The 13,496-nt window shown below is 40.0% G+C and overlaps 1 pseudogene across 1 annotated transcript; it reads right to left on the bottom strand.

Annotated features, from left to right (window-relative positions):
- Positions 1–2,132: 2,132 nt before the first annotated feature.
- LOC308554631 (U2 small nuclear ribonucleoprotein B'' pseudogene) lies at positions 2,133–2,825 on the bottom strand (annotated as a pseudogene). The gene has a single exon. The product of its transcript is annotated as a U2 small nuclear ribonucleoprotein B'' pseudogene (transcript).
- Between the last annotated feature and the right edge of the window lie 10,671 nt (positions 2,826–13,496).

Here is a 13,496-nt window from a genome sequence, read left to right as displayed (position 1 = left end):
TCAAAATATTAAAATAGCTGTGGCCATCGTTGCCAACACTGGCACATTATTTATAATCTGCTAGTTAAAGTTTTTAGGAGCTAGACAAGTTTACATTCAAATTGTGACTGCTTAGGACCCAGTCTTCTCATGTTTAAGTCATAACATATAAGTTCATGCAAAAAAAAATCATGGTAAATATAAGCCTAACACTAGAAAAATATCTTCTACACTTGTGAGTTTTTTATGAGAGAGTAATTTGAGGGGAAAAACATGTATGCTGTTTTCACCTGGTGGATCAAGAAACAGAACAAATGGTTCGATGGGTTAGTATAATATGTTAAGAATAACAAACCAAAGTGAAGAGAACTATTCATAAAATACTTTTGCTGACTGCAAGTCACGCTTAGAATTTCCTCACCCAATCAAATATGTATATTTATTTCCACCATCTGTGCTTACATTTTACATTTTAAACAGTGTATTTTGAATTTTGTGTAAAATGTGACATAGGAAATCTAATTTATTTTTTCCAAATAATTAGTCATTCAGTCCAACATATTATTTTTCTGACTATTGAGATTATAACATACTAAATTCTTACAAACACTTAAGAGTGTTTCTAAAGTTGTATCTGTTCTGATAATTAGTCTGTCCACTCCTCGACCAAAAAAATACCCTTTTAATTATTAGATTGTAAATTGGTATGTTTAATATCTGTATTACATATAAGAATTAATGTGAGTCTTCCTACCCAGAAGAATGTTATGTCTCTTCATTTATTCTAGAATTGTATGTCTTGAAGTAAAGTGTTATTAGTGACATCACAGTGACTCTGCACATTCTTTTAGCTTATTGCTTAATCTTTATTTTTCATTGAAACTATGTACATGATTTTTTTAAACTTTACTGCATATTGCTGCTATGTCAGATATTGATTTCTGTAATTGGATTGCTAACCAACCACTCAAAGTAGTTTTAATAAGCTGACTCCCTTGAGTTTTCAGATAGACAATCAGATTGCCTGTAAAGACTGATATTATTGTCTCCTACTCTGCAGTATGCAGCTCATGTTTTTCTGATCTTATTTCATTGTCTAAAATTTTCAATCAATGAACTAGTAATTATAGGCATTTTCTTGTTCTTGATTTTAATGGGGGTGCCCATATTTTTTCATTGCTGAATATACTTTAATGCTGGTTTCCAGTAGGTTATTAGATTATTAAGAAAATGACTTTCTATTCCTAGTTCTACAAGCTTTCTTAAAACTCAGAAATAAATATTATCAAACACCTTTTTTATATTTATCAAAATATCTTATAGCTTTTCTCAAATGACCCATTTATTCACTCAAAAATTATAGAATAGCTTCACTTTTGTTAAATCATCCTTGCATTCCAGCAATAAAATATACATAGACATGATGGGTTATCACTGGAATAGACTTTTAGACAATATGCATTAATATTTTATTAAAGTGTATCTGTGAAACACTTATGTAATTTATCTTTAATTTTTTTTTTTAACTCCTAAATGGCCTTTATTCAATTAAACACTGAACAAAAAGATTTGTGAAATGCCTACAACTGGCAAAATACTATGCATTTATTTGAAGATATGAAGATCAAATTTAGCTCCTGCCCAGGTTTCATTTTCTTTTAACATCCAGGACAACATTTTTACCATTAATATAAGACTTAGTTAAAAAAAAAAAAAAAAAAGTGGACTGCAGCCTGGCAGCTCATATGCATACAAAACAACGTTCAGAAAATCTAATCAGGGCTTCATCTAATTCTCCTTTGCTTTTGTTAAAATGGTTCACTGTTTCTCATTAGCTGCTCCAAAATAATACCAGAAAAGCATGCTATTATCGTTTTATTTACCTTAACATGTGCTCTAGATTAGCATAAGTATTTGATGATAGACAGTGGGCCAATAAATGAAGTATTATGGAAAAATACAAGTAAAAGTTTATTGTACAAAATTAAGGCCTTCACATTTCATGGTTCACTAGTAGGTAATTTTTAGAAACCTACACAAAAATTTTACTTTCACTTCTTCCCACCCCCAACTATTAAAATGGCCTGACCAATTGTTATGAAAACAAACACGATAAATAACAACAAGTCCTTTAAAGACAACTATCCCAAATGTCATTTCTTGACATAGGTGATCTTCATGGCATGGGGCGGTGTGATCTTAAATCCTTGTAAAGCGTCTCTGGCAACTCCAGCCTGTCTATCATTCAAATTCAACAAATTCGATGTCATGCCTCCCAGATACCAAACGTACTTCCTTGAACCCAGGAAACTGATTAAACAGCACGGATAACATCATCTCATTAGCCTCTTCTGGTAAATTATTAAAGAATAAGATAGTTTGGAGGGCACTCAGGGACCTAAGGATTTGGCGCTGCGTTCCCTTGGGTGTGAGCTGAATTTGGTGTTCCCAGGCCAGGCTTCTTATTGGCAGTCAGTGCTGTCTGCTCCAGTTTTGGCTTTTCTTCTTTTTCTTTTCTTTGTCAGCAAAGGAGCCACGCATTTTAGATACTACATTAGAGTATCTTTTTGCATACTGGATTCGCATTGGTTTACCATAAAATGGAAATCCCTGTACCGTCTCAAGGCATCTGTGGATGAGCCCAATTCTTTAAATATAACAAAAGCTTGGTCCCTCATCTTCATGGTCTTTAAAGCTACGATATCTACCACATGGCCAAACTGAGAAAACAGGGCATATAGGGATCTCTTCAATTCTTTTTAATTTTGTCATTCATATTGTTGACATAAATTGTATGGTTTGGTCTGATATCCATCTTTTGGGTTAAACTGTTCAAACAGCCTGAGGCCGGCTGTGACCTATAAGCAACAGAAGCCTGAAGCAGATCTTATGTAATTTAAATGGTGGCATTTTTCCCTTCAACATTTCATGGTGATGATTTGTGAAATCGTCTGGCTACAGCAACATTATTGAAGACAGAATTTTGAAAACTTAAAATTTCAAGAGCTTTTTCCTGGTTTTCTATTTCTTATCAAATCTATTTCAGCTATGTGTATTTTTCCAGCAAAACATCAGTGTTTTCTAGTTTATACGTATAGTGTCAAGTTGTTGATCAATTTCTTTTCTACCAATTTCTTTTTTTGTATTTCTAAATTGTTTTTGTCTGTTTTAAGCACTATTGCTTCATAACTGATGACTCATTAAAGTCATAATTCATTCTGAAATGTACAATCTAGCAATACAAATGACCTCCTGTGCTCCATTCAGTTCTCTTTGTCTTGGACGTGAGGCAGTATTCTTTCAGAATAACAGAAATACTGTTAGTATTTCTTTCATATTTCTGTTAGTATTATGAACATAAGGGACTTCCAGGTATTAGGGCTGATAGGTGTGGGAGGAGCTAAGGAAGTGGAGGTCTGTAAAGGGAGGGAGAGGATCAGAGAAACAGTCACTCACCAGCTCACCTGAAGCATCAGAGCTGGTAGACAAATGGGACCTTCCAGATCTAGTTTATGAAGTGGGACCACAAAGGGCCAACCTATGGCAAGATCTAGGTAAACTGCCTCGAGTAAAATGCTGTCAGTGAGTAATTGCTACCTGTGCAAGTCCACAACCAGTGCTTGGTGGTGGCCCAGGGATACAGTTGATCAGCACAAAGTAAGATCCAGAGCAGGGGAGAGTAAAGACAAACAAGGGTTGACCAGTTATCTCTATATTTGTCATCATATCTGACCATGGTAACTATCTAAGATCAGTGATTTCTATTTCTAAGGTTAATGATTTCCACCTTCCAAATTATGTGTATTTCTTCTTTGCTCAACTCTAACCAGGATCACACAGAGAAGGGGGTTCTAGGAAATGTAGTTCTCAGCCTTCATTGAGTTCATATAACTTAAGCCAACACATTACATTTTGTCTAGTATTTTTTTAAATTCTCACCTGAGGATATGTTTTTATTGATTTTAGAGAGAGAGTAAGGGGGAGAGAGAAGCATCAATGTGAGAGAGAAACATCAATCAGTTGCCTCCCGTATACATCCCCACCAGGCAGGGATTGAACCCACAACCTAGGTGTATGCTCTGGCTGGGAGTCATGCCATAGATGGGGTCATAGCTTTCCCACTGCATCCCCTGTTCACCTGAATTCCCAGGCTCAGTTTTTAGAGGCCTAGGTGAAGAGATTCACATGTTTACCCTTTTATCTCTTTTACTTGTTTGCCCTGATTGTTGGCAGGCTTGAGCACATGTCAGCTCTTTCATACTTGTTTTTGTTTTGTTTAATTTTGTTTTTATAATCCACACATGTCCCAAGGCCTGAGTTAAACCCAAGGATATCTATTGTTAGGCCCGTGCAGTGTTTTTGATATTTTGAATTATTTAAAAACCCAAAGATTTCAGATAAAATTTTGAGAGGATCAGACACATAACTCTCCCTCACACTTCCTTGTGACCAATCTTCTAATTTTTTGCCTTACAAGTTTCTGAGCATCTACACAAATCAGCAGCTGACACCCATAAATTTAGTGTATATCTCTCCTGGTCATTCTGTCTGGACAAAGTAGACAGTAAATGAACTGCCTAACATCCTGCCCTTTGAGATGATCTCCCTTCAGCACCATCTTCCTGGGACTGTCCTGACTGGGCTGACATGCTGCAGCTGTCCACTTTCAGTTGGCTCCTTCACGATGTGCAGAACCAACTATAAAGCAGGCATGAGGGCTTTTCCTCTCCAGTCAACTACACAAAAAGGACTCCATAACGAAAAGGAGGGACAGGTGTCAGAATCTGAAACACATGCTTAGGTAACTTACTGTGTCTCCTGTACATGCTGGAGGCCGATTACATAGATGCAACATCCACCTGACGATGAAGCACTGCTGTGCTTACCCAAATGCACTTGATCAGATAGCGCTTGGTGCATAATGTAAAGGTCTGGTCTCAGGGACACGGATCCTGTGGTCAGAAGTTCAGTATTTTTCAGGGCCAAGTAACAAGCAAAAACTTTTTTCAAAAGGAGAACGTTGCTCTGCAGAAGAGAGGTCTTTGCTCCAAAATCCTGTGGCTCTGTCCTATGATTCTATTGTTGGGGCTTGCCAGAGGTTTCCCTCACTTAGAGTATCATTTGATCTGCTCTATCACAAGACTCAAGTGACAGTGCAATTTGCGTTGCAACCTGGACTTGCTACAGAATCTTGCTCTGAAATCCCACTGAAAACCTGTAGCCTTTCAGGGTAGTCAGTAAATAGGCTGGAGAAGCACACTCAAATGTGATATCTGTTGTCTCCAAAACCCAGAAAACCACCTAAGCATGGAGTATCTTTTTAGTTGTGGGTAGAACAATGCACAGCAACTTTTCTTTATCCTGGAAAATAATATTCTGACATGCTCCAGACCACTAGATGCCTGGGAACTTTATTCAGGTTGTGGTCCATAAATTGTTGTTGCGTTTATCTCTTGCCCTCTGGCTGTAATGGATCTCAGTAAGGCATCTATTATGGACTGAGTTGTGTTTGTCTTCCCACCCCAATTCCTATGTTGAAGATCTAACCCCCCAATATGACTATATTTGGAGAGAGGACCTTTAAAGGGGTCATTAATGGTAAGTAAGGTCATAAGCTGGTTCCTAATTCTATACGACTGGTGTCCTCATAGGAGGAGGAGATATATTAGAGCTCTCTCCATGTGTGCACAAAGAAAAGGCAGTATGAGGACACAGAAAAGGCTGCCAACTGCAAACCAGGAAGAGAGGTCTTGCCAGAAACCAACCCTGCTGGCATTCTAAACATGGACTTCTAGCCTCCAGAACTGTGAGAAAATAAATTTCTTTTATTTAACCCACTTAATGTGGTATTTTGTTATGGCAGCCCGAGCTAAGACAGCATCTAAGGCACTTGTTACTACTAATCATCAGATTCAATCTGAATAATTCCAGGAACGTAGAGGGTCAGTGTAATATTTTGTAGGATATCAAAATAATCAAGTTCTCCACACACTGAATTATGGCGGAGAAGGAAGGTGGACAGAATTGAGGCAAGATTGTAAAGGCATGTTGTTGGCCCTGCCAAGTGAGAACAAAACTTCTTTGGGTACTTGCAAGTTAGGGGAAAAAAGGAAGAAAAAAATGTATACATGCATTTGTCAGACTAATAGCTACATATCAAATGCCAGGAACTACGTGGATATTTTCTAGTAAAGGTACCATATCTGGAAGAGCAGCTGCTAATTAATTACATGGAGTCACCATGTAATTAAGTTTATGATGTCCATTGTTCCATTACCTTTCAAGGAGGCCCACAAAGTAAGTTAAATAGGAATGAAATACTTTGTCAAGTTACTCAAAAAGAGTAACCTGGTTAAAGCTTACTGCAGAAATACTGTATGATCATCACCCCCATCTTTCAAGTCTTTGATGATCACACTGATCTCTGCACTCCACCCAGAAACATGGTATTTTGTTTGTTTATTGCCCTAGAAGAGAGGAGAAGCTCAAGGGACTTCCACGTGTTGCCTTCTATCATCCAAGCACCAGGGACGCCATGTGCAGAGTGCTCTAGTGTGTATTCCAATCACTACTGTCAGGCACTGGAAAAATAATAACAAGGTGGGTCCATGAGCCAACTGGACCCACTATGGGATTTGGCCTATACCCCATTTATTATTTGACCAACATAAATCTTCACTTTGGCGAAACACAATGGCATTATTATTTTTACAAATTAGCATAAATTCAGAATCAGTGTCTAGCAACCCACAAAAGTCTGAGAGTTTCCCTTTCTCCACTGCACTCCCAACCTACTAAATGGATACTGATCCTTTTGGGGAAAGCTTAGAGGATAATTTACAGAATATACTTGTAGCAAAGTCTCAAGAGTTTCCAGTTGTACAACTATTTGTTTAGTGACGGTACTCCCTTGGACTTTAGCTCCATAAACACAGGGGTCATATTGCTTGGCTCACCCTCATATTCCCAGAACCAAGCCTAGTGCCTGACACAGAGTGGGCACATGAGCACTTTCTGAATGAGTGAACCAGGGAAGCATTGTGGGAAAGGAACCAACTCAGCTCTGGGCCCAGCTCACACACAGGTTTGAAACCAAAAACCATCAAGACTGGTCATAAAGAATGCCCAGTACCCAAGGGTGCATCTGTCTTCCTGGGACTCCCCATTGGTGACAACTTGATAGGACCAGATCCTAGGTATCCAGAATACTGAATCTTGGCCATTTCTCAACCTCTTTTGGAAGAAGACAGACTCTTTTCCCCGACTTACCTCACTGGTTTCCACCTCCAGGTTTACTCAAGTCTTCATTCCAAGAATGAATCTTAACTGAACACAAAAAAGATTAAAGGAGCACCAGCCCACTGTCTGAGAATGAATATCAAGTCATCTTTGACATCCATCTGACTCTGGACTCATGCCCCATACAAGTTCACAGGCATCTGGTGCCTTAGGGTCTGAGGCCTTGACTCTAGGTGTAGTTTGCTGGCTAAGGTCCCACGTGCCTCCTTTTTCTGTCCCACTCATCTTGCCAGGTTCCTTATACCTCTGCCAAAGCCTCTTTTGACAGAATTTCTTGACACTTGCTTAGATATTTCACACCATGCTTTGCAACATATTTTTTTAAATTCTTTTCACTTTTATTTTGTAACAGGTTTAGATAAACACAGGAAAGTTATAAAATAGTACAGAGTTCCCATATACCCCTCCTGCAATGATCAAACCAGGAAACTAACAGTGATATAGCAAATTTCACTAAACCATCGATCTTGTTAAAATGTCATTGTTTTTTCCACAAATGTCCTTTTACTGTCCCAGGATACAATCCAGGATCCCATCTCTTATTTAGTTGTGCTGCTCTTTAGCTTTCTTCAGTCTATAACAGTTCCTCAGTCTTTCATGACCCTGACATATTTGAAGAATGCCAGTTAGGTATTTCAGAAACTCTCAATCTGTGTCATGTGAAGTATTTTTAAAGGTAATATTGCACCATATTACTTCTAGCTTGAAATTCCTATTTCCATATCACTTAAAGAATATCTTAAACTTCCCATCTGGAAAAGTGGACTCTTGGTCATTAGATCTTCCTGTCATTTCTCTTTATGGCCTTTAGAATCACCCAGTTCTGCAACCATCCTGAACCCTCTCTGATAAATATGTTCTAGCATCTTCATCCTCGATACACCTAAAATCCATATTTTCTCCCCCCTTATCCAACAGGTGAACTCCTAGTATTATTCAAGAAACTATTATTCAGGCAAGTAATGTTAGAAGCCACAAAACCCTCACATCTTTGTGCCTGAACTTAATAAAAGTTCAATTCTCATTCACTCAAGGCCTCATGTCCCTGGTTGGGTGGTTCTCCTGGGAAGCTCTCCTATAAAGTGGTGGAAACATCTCGGGGCACTGCCATGCTCAACAAATAGCCTCTGAGATCACCATAAATGGGTGATTTCAATAGTATTGATGCCCCTAATCATGCAGGTTTTTTTTGTTTTTTTAGCAGTTGTTAAGTTCCATCATGAACCAGGGAGTGTCTGAGAATTTTCCAAATGTTACTTCACTTAGTGCTCACAACTGCTCCAGGTAGCTCCTGAAACTCAGAATTGCTGGGCCGGTTGAGACACAATGGAAGATCAAGACAGTGATTTGGGGAAAAGAAATGGGTTATATCAGGACTGGGAAAGAAGTAGTTGAGCCCCAGCGAGGAACAGAATAAGGAGGTGTGACCAAGAAGCTGGGATGGCAGCCCTAGGATGCCTGGAGATGGAGTGGCTCGGTCAGAATAAGTCAGTGCCATCTATGTGACAAAAGGGCAGGTCATCAGAGTGCCTGGCCGCAGCAGCAGCAACTCACAGGACAAAACCCCAGCAGGATGGCCAGGGCAGAATCACAAGGCACCTTTCCTTGTGATGAGTTGGCCTAAAGCCTCAGAGAGGTGTGGCCTCAAAAGGCCAGCACACCTGGGTCCTCAAAAGAGCCCCCAAACGTCTCCAGAAAAAAGCAGAATGTGATTTTCTCTCTCATAAATTCTCCTTTTTATTTGTGTCATATCTGATGTCTTCTTTTCCCCCCAATTGTTCTAAAATATAATTGGATTTCTAAACTATGGGTTTAATTTTTTTAAAAATATTGTGAAAACTTGATTCAAATGAGTTTTTTAGAGCTGAAAATTCTTTCTCTGACTCCCAAAAGTATCTGCAAATCTCAGAGCACAGGTTGCAAGCATGTCTCAGAGGTGGGCTTGATCCATAGTAGCCCCATCCCCTCCAAGGCACAGTGCAGAGGGAGGGACTGGCTTAGTGTGGTGGTGGCGGCAAACTGGCCCAGACTGGGGCTTTAACTTCTGGCCGTTGCTTTCACCCAAGAGGGCCCCTGAGGGGACACCCCACAGGCCACCTTTTGCAACACTAAGTTGATTCCAACAGGACAGTGTTCCAAGACTGATATGTGTCTGAAAACAAACAGGCCAGCTGTGTTTGTCAATCTAGATTAGAATGACCTTTAGCTGGAGGCAGCAAAAGGCACGATGCTTGTCCAGACTGTCCTCTCAAAAGTCACCAACTCCCGTCAGGATCCAGACCCTCCCAGGCTTTCAATAAGGCATGGAGCTTTTCAGCTGTGCTTTTATTGTTTGAGTGAGAAGCAAAGCAGGAATAACTTTTACATTTTTTATTTAACAAGTGTGTTTCGAGCACTAAGTCCCAGATTCTCTACTAGGTCTCTGGGTGGATCGAGGTGGACAGCCTAGAGGTGGCTGCTGCTCTCTGGCAATCCAGGGCCCAGGGAGCTCTGTCCAGTGGGGTGTAAGGTTAACCATGAAGGCCGTGCTGTGCTGACAGCTAATCCTTGGCACCAGCCTGTTGGGCACTGATCTAGGTGAAGGGAACCTGAGGTTGAAGTCTACTGTTGATGAGGGGCTATGAGGCTGTTCAGGCAATAACTTGGGAAAATGCCAGAGAATGGCCATGAGGTTTCTGTCTATAAGAGTTGCCTGCAGCAAGTGGGAACAGTTAACTCTCTGAACATTGAATGATGTAGTCTCCTGGTTGCTCTTATTTTTTGTTAGTGAATCAATGTTCTATGTAAATAATCAGCATATAACCATTTACTATCTGAACAATGTAACATATTAGCAATAGCCTCCTGATTTTGTTGAACATGTGTCCGACAGCCTTGCTCTGCAAATGCTGTTCTGGTGTGTCAGTGATTTTGTGAGGAATTCTAAGGCATATAGTAGAAAATAGAAGAAAAAAAAAATACTGGTGTCTCTTTCCCTGTGATTTGGAAAAGCTACATCTTTATACAATTAAGCCATTTTTGGACTAGCTTTTTAAAATGAAAATCTAGGGTTAAAATTTTGTTAATAAAGATTGCATTCTTAGTCAATGTTTGCTTTTTCTGGTCAAACCAGTTTGCACTGTGCCTGGAGAAACTCCACTGTGAGCAAACCTGTAGTTTTAAAACAATTTGAAATAAATGTAACAATGCTTAATGGAGGGAAGTAAATAAGTTATGACTTATGAGTGTTAATGGGATAATATTTGTATTTGGGGGACCTACCAGTTTGAGACTGAATCTGTAGAGATTTCAACATTTAACATCAGAGAGCTACATGAAAAGTTGACTGATGTAGAAGCCTGGGAACTCTAGTGTTATAAATGAAATCATTTCTTGACTTGTCCTAGAAAAGCAGGACAACTGTGTAGTAATAATTCTTGTGTGTGCATTCCATTCTTTGCAGTGCCAAGCCTTTGAAAAATGAAATGATTTTTATTTATCCGAATTGAAAATTTATTTTTTAAAATACAGCACTTTAAGTCTAAATTGTGTTTTGACTGCCAACTTGAGCTGGAATCTCTTACGGCATTATGGTCTATGTTTAGTGCTGTGATAAATAACTGTTTCCAAATCTTCTATTACCGCATTTGTAAGGCAGTATGCCACATGATAAACACTTCTGAGCTTTGACAATGAAGGGAAGCTTTCACTAATTTCAAGTGCAAAAAAAGATGAATGTTAGGAATAAAATTTCTAAAATTTGCAAATGGTGCACTTACTAAATTCACACAGTGAATGGTCTTCAAAGAACAATACAAAAATTAAGAAATTCATAGTTTATAGTTAAAATTTCCCAAGTTTTAACAGAAATTCAGCTAAGTTTCCTAACTCGGGGTTAGGAGAGTAAGAAAATGTTGTGATGTTCTTGGGTATAAGTTGTAGACTGACAGTGTTTGCTGCTTATGATCAAAGGATGGTAAGCATGCAAGAGCACAAATTATTTGGCCATTATTTAACATTAAATATTTGGCAATTCAAAAAGAGGAGAGGATGAGAGAATACAAGAAGGAAAGGAAGGACGGTGGGAAGGAACAGAGAGAAAAAAGGAGAGGAAAGGGAAACTGCGTTTCCCAAAGTAGCCTGTGTTCCATCCTCACCAGTGATGAATGGGAGCTTTTCAGTTGCTTCGTGTCCCCACCCACACTTAGGCTTTTTAACTGGGACCATCCCATCACATGGTGGGGATATGCTTATGGTTTTAATGTGCATTTTCCTAATGACTAAAGATGACAAACATCTTGTCATGGGCTTATTTGCCAGAGGTACGTCTTTAGCGGGGTGACTGTTCGAATCTTTTGCTCATTTAAAAATATAGCCTTCAACTTCCACTCCTGAAGCTTTAATATCTGCCTCCTTCCCCTCTCCAGCACTTCTGAGGAGTTCAGACCCTCATTTTCTCTGAGCTGGACTCCGTCTCCCAGCCGCTCATCCTGCCACGCCCTGCCTCTCCCTGGCCGTCTCCCCACGTCTTGATGTGCTGCGTGTCCTCCTGCTGTCCTCCGCAGGGCCCCTTCTGTCTCCCACCAGCTGCGACAGGGCTGCATTCTTCCTCTGCTCCTCACCTGTCCGTTTTACCCCAGTCCCCCTTTTGTTTCGTTTGTTTTTCACAAACGGGACCGAATGCAGACCCAGGGAGCCTCCCTGTTCTCTCTCCTGTGGCCTCCACAGGTGCAGAGGGTCTCTAACCAGGTTATTTCCCCAGCCCGCTTGCGGGCCCTCTGATCTCACTGAGTAACCGAACCTAGCTTTCTTCCTCGGGAGAGGGCGACTCGGGATTTAGTACCTATTCTCTGTGAAACTGCCCCACTCCGTGTGCAGAAACTGTCATCAGATCTCGGCGGGGTTCAGGAACTCCTAGTGCAGCCTCCCATCCCCCACAACATTGAGGAAGTCTGCAAGACCCTGGGCCCAGAACACAGTGCCGGCCTCAGGGGCCTGCACGGAGCTCTCCAAGGTGCTGCGAGTGCCCTGTGGCAGCGCTGATCCCAGAGACAGGCCTTCCCCACTGCCCTGTTTCTCCTGTTCTATTTAACTTCCTGGCTTCACTTTCCTCACAACCTTACACTCCATGGCCCATCTCTGTATCCTTCCGCTTAAGTAAAATTTTAAAATTACATAAAACTACAAAGTATGACATAACCACCCAGCATGACTATTAATATTTTAAAAAGTAGATTTGATATATTTGCAGATATTAATAAATTAGGAAACACTGAGGAAATTACCACAATAAAAGGTGGTTTAGAGTAAAACAACAATAACAAAACCTTTGAGAGCACCTAATGAAGAAAATAACCCACAAGATGAGAACGTCAACATGGACACATTCCTACAGTTGGCCATCTCTTCTACGTCTGTTGATAAACTTTCCTTTTCACTCCTGACCTGTATGAAGCACATCTGAAAATCTCAAAATGGAGAATTTTTTTTTAAAAAGCAAAGAAGTAATCCCAATGGCTAAAGCAGAAAACAGACCAAGAGCCACATGAAAAAAATAAAAGAATGCTCAAAATAGTAATCTCAAAAAAAGGGCATTCCTGTTAAAATCACACAAGAATCTTGACAATCACCTCTATTATATAAATTGTTCTTGAATTTCTTGCTAATGTAAGGAACAAACAAAATAAAAGCAACAGCTTCAAGTGTTGCAAAACAAGAACTTAAGATATTTGCAAATGATGTCCTGGCCAGTGTGGCTCAGTTGGTTGGGTATCATCCTATATACTGAAAGGTTGCTGGTTGGATTTGCACTCAGGGCACATGCCCAGGTCAAGGGCTTGATCCCTGATGGGGCAGGCAGGAGGCAGCCAATCGATGTTTCACTGTCACATCAATGTTCCTCTCTCTCTCCCTTCCTCTCTCTAAAAATCAATAAAAAAATATTTAAAAAGAATATTTTTAGCCCAGCCGGGCGTGGCTCAACGGTTGAGCATCGACCTAGAATCCTGGAGATCGCAGTTCAATTCCCGGTCAGGACACATGCCTGGGTTGTGGGCTCAATCCCCAGTCCGGGGTATGCAGGGGGCAGCCGATCAATGATGACTCTCTCATCACTGATGTTTCTATCTCTCCCTCTCCCTTCCTCTCTCTCATATCAATAAAGGTATATATATATTTTTAAAAATACATTTTTAAAAGATATTTATAAATGACATGACTTCAAAGAAAGAGAACCTAAG

The sequence above is a fragment of the Miniopterus schreibersii genome (assembly GCF_964146895.1).
Source record: "Miniopterus schreibersii genome assembly, chromosome: 3".
Classification (NCBI taxonomy): domain Eukaryota; kingdom Metazoa; phylum Chordata; class Mammalia; order Chiroptera; family Miniopteridae; genus Miniopterus; species Miniopterus schreibersii.
The sequence above is the reverse complement of the archived record's forward strand: the minus strand, read 5'-3'. Positions and strand labels throughout refer to the sequence as shown.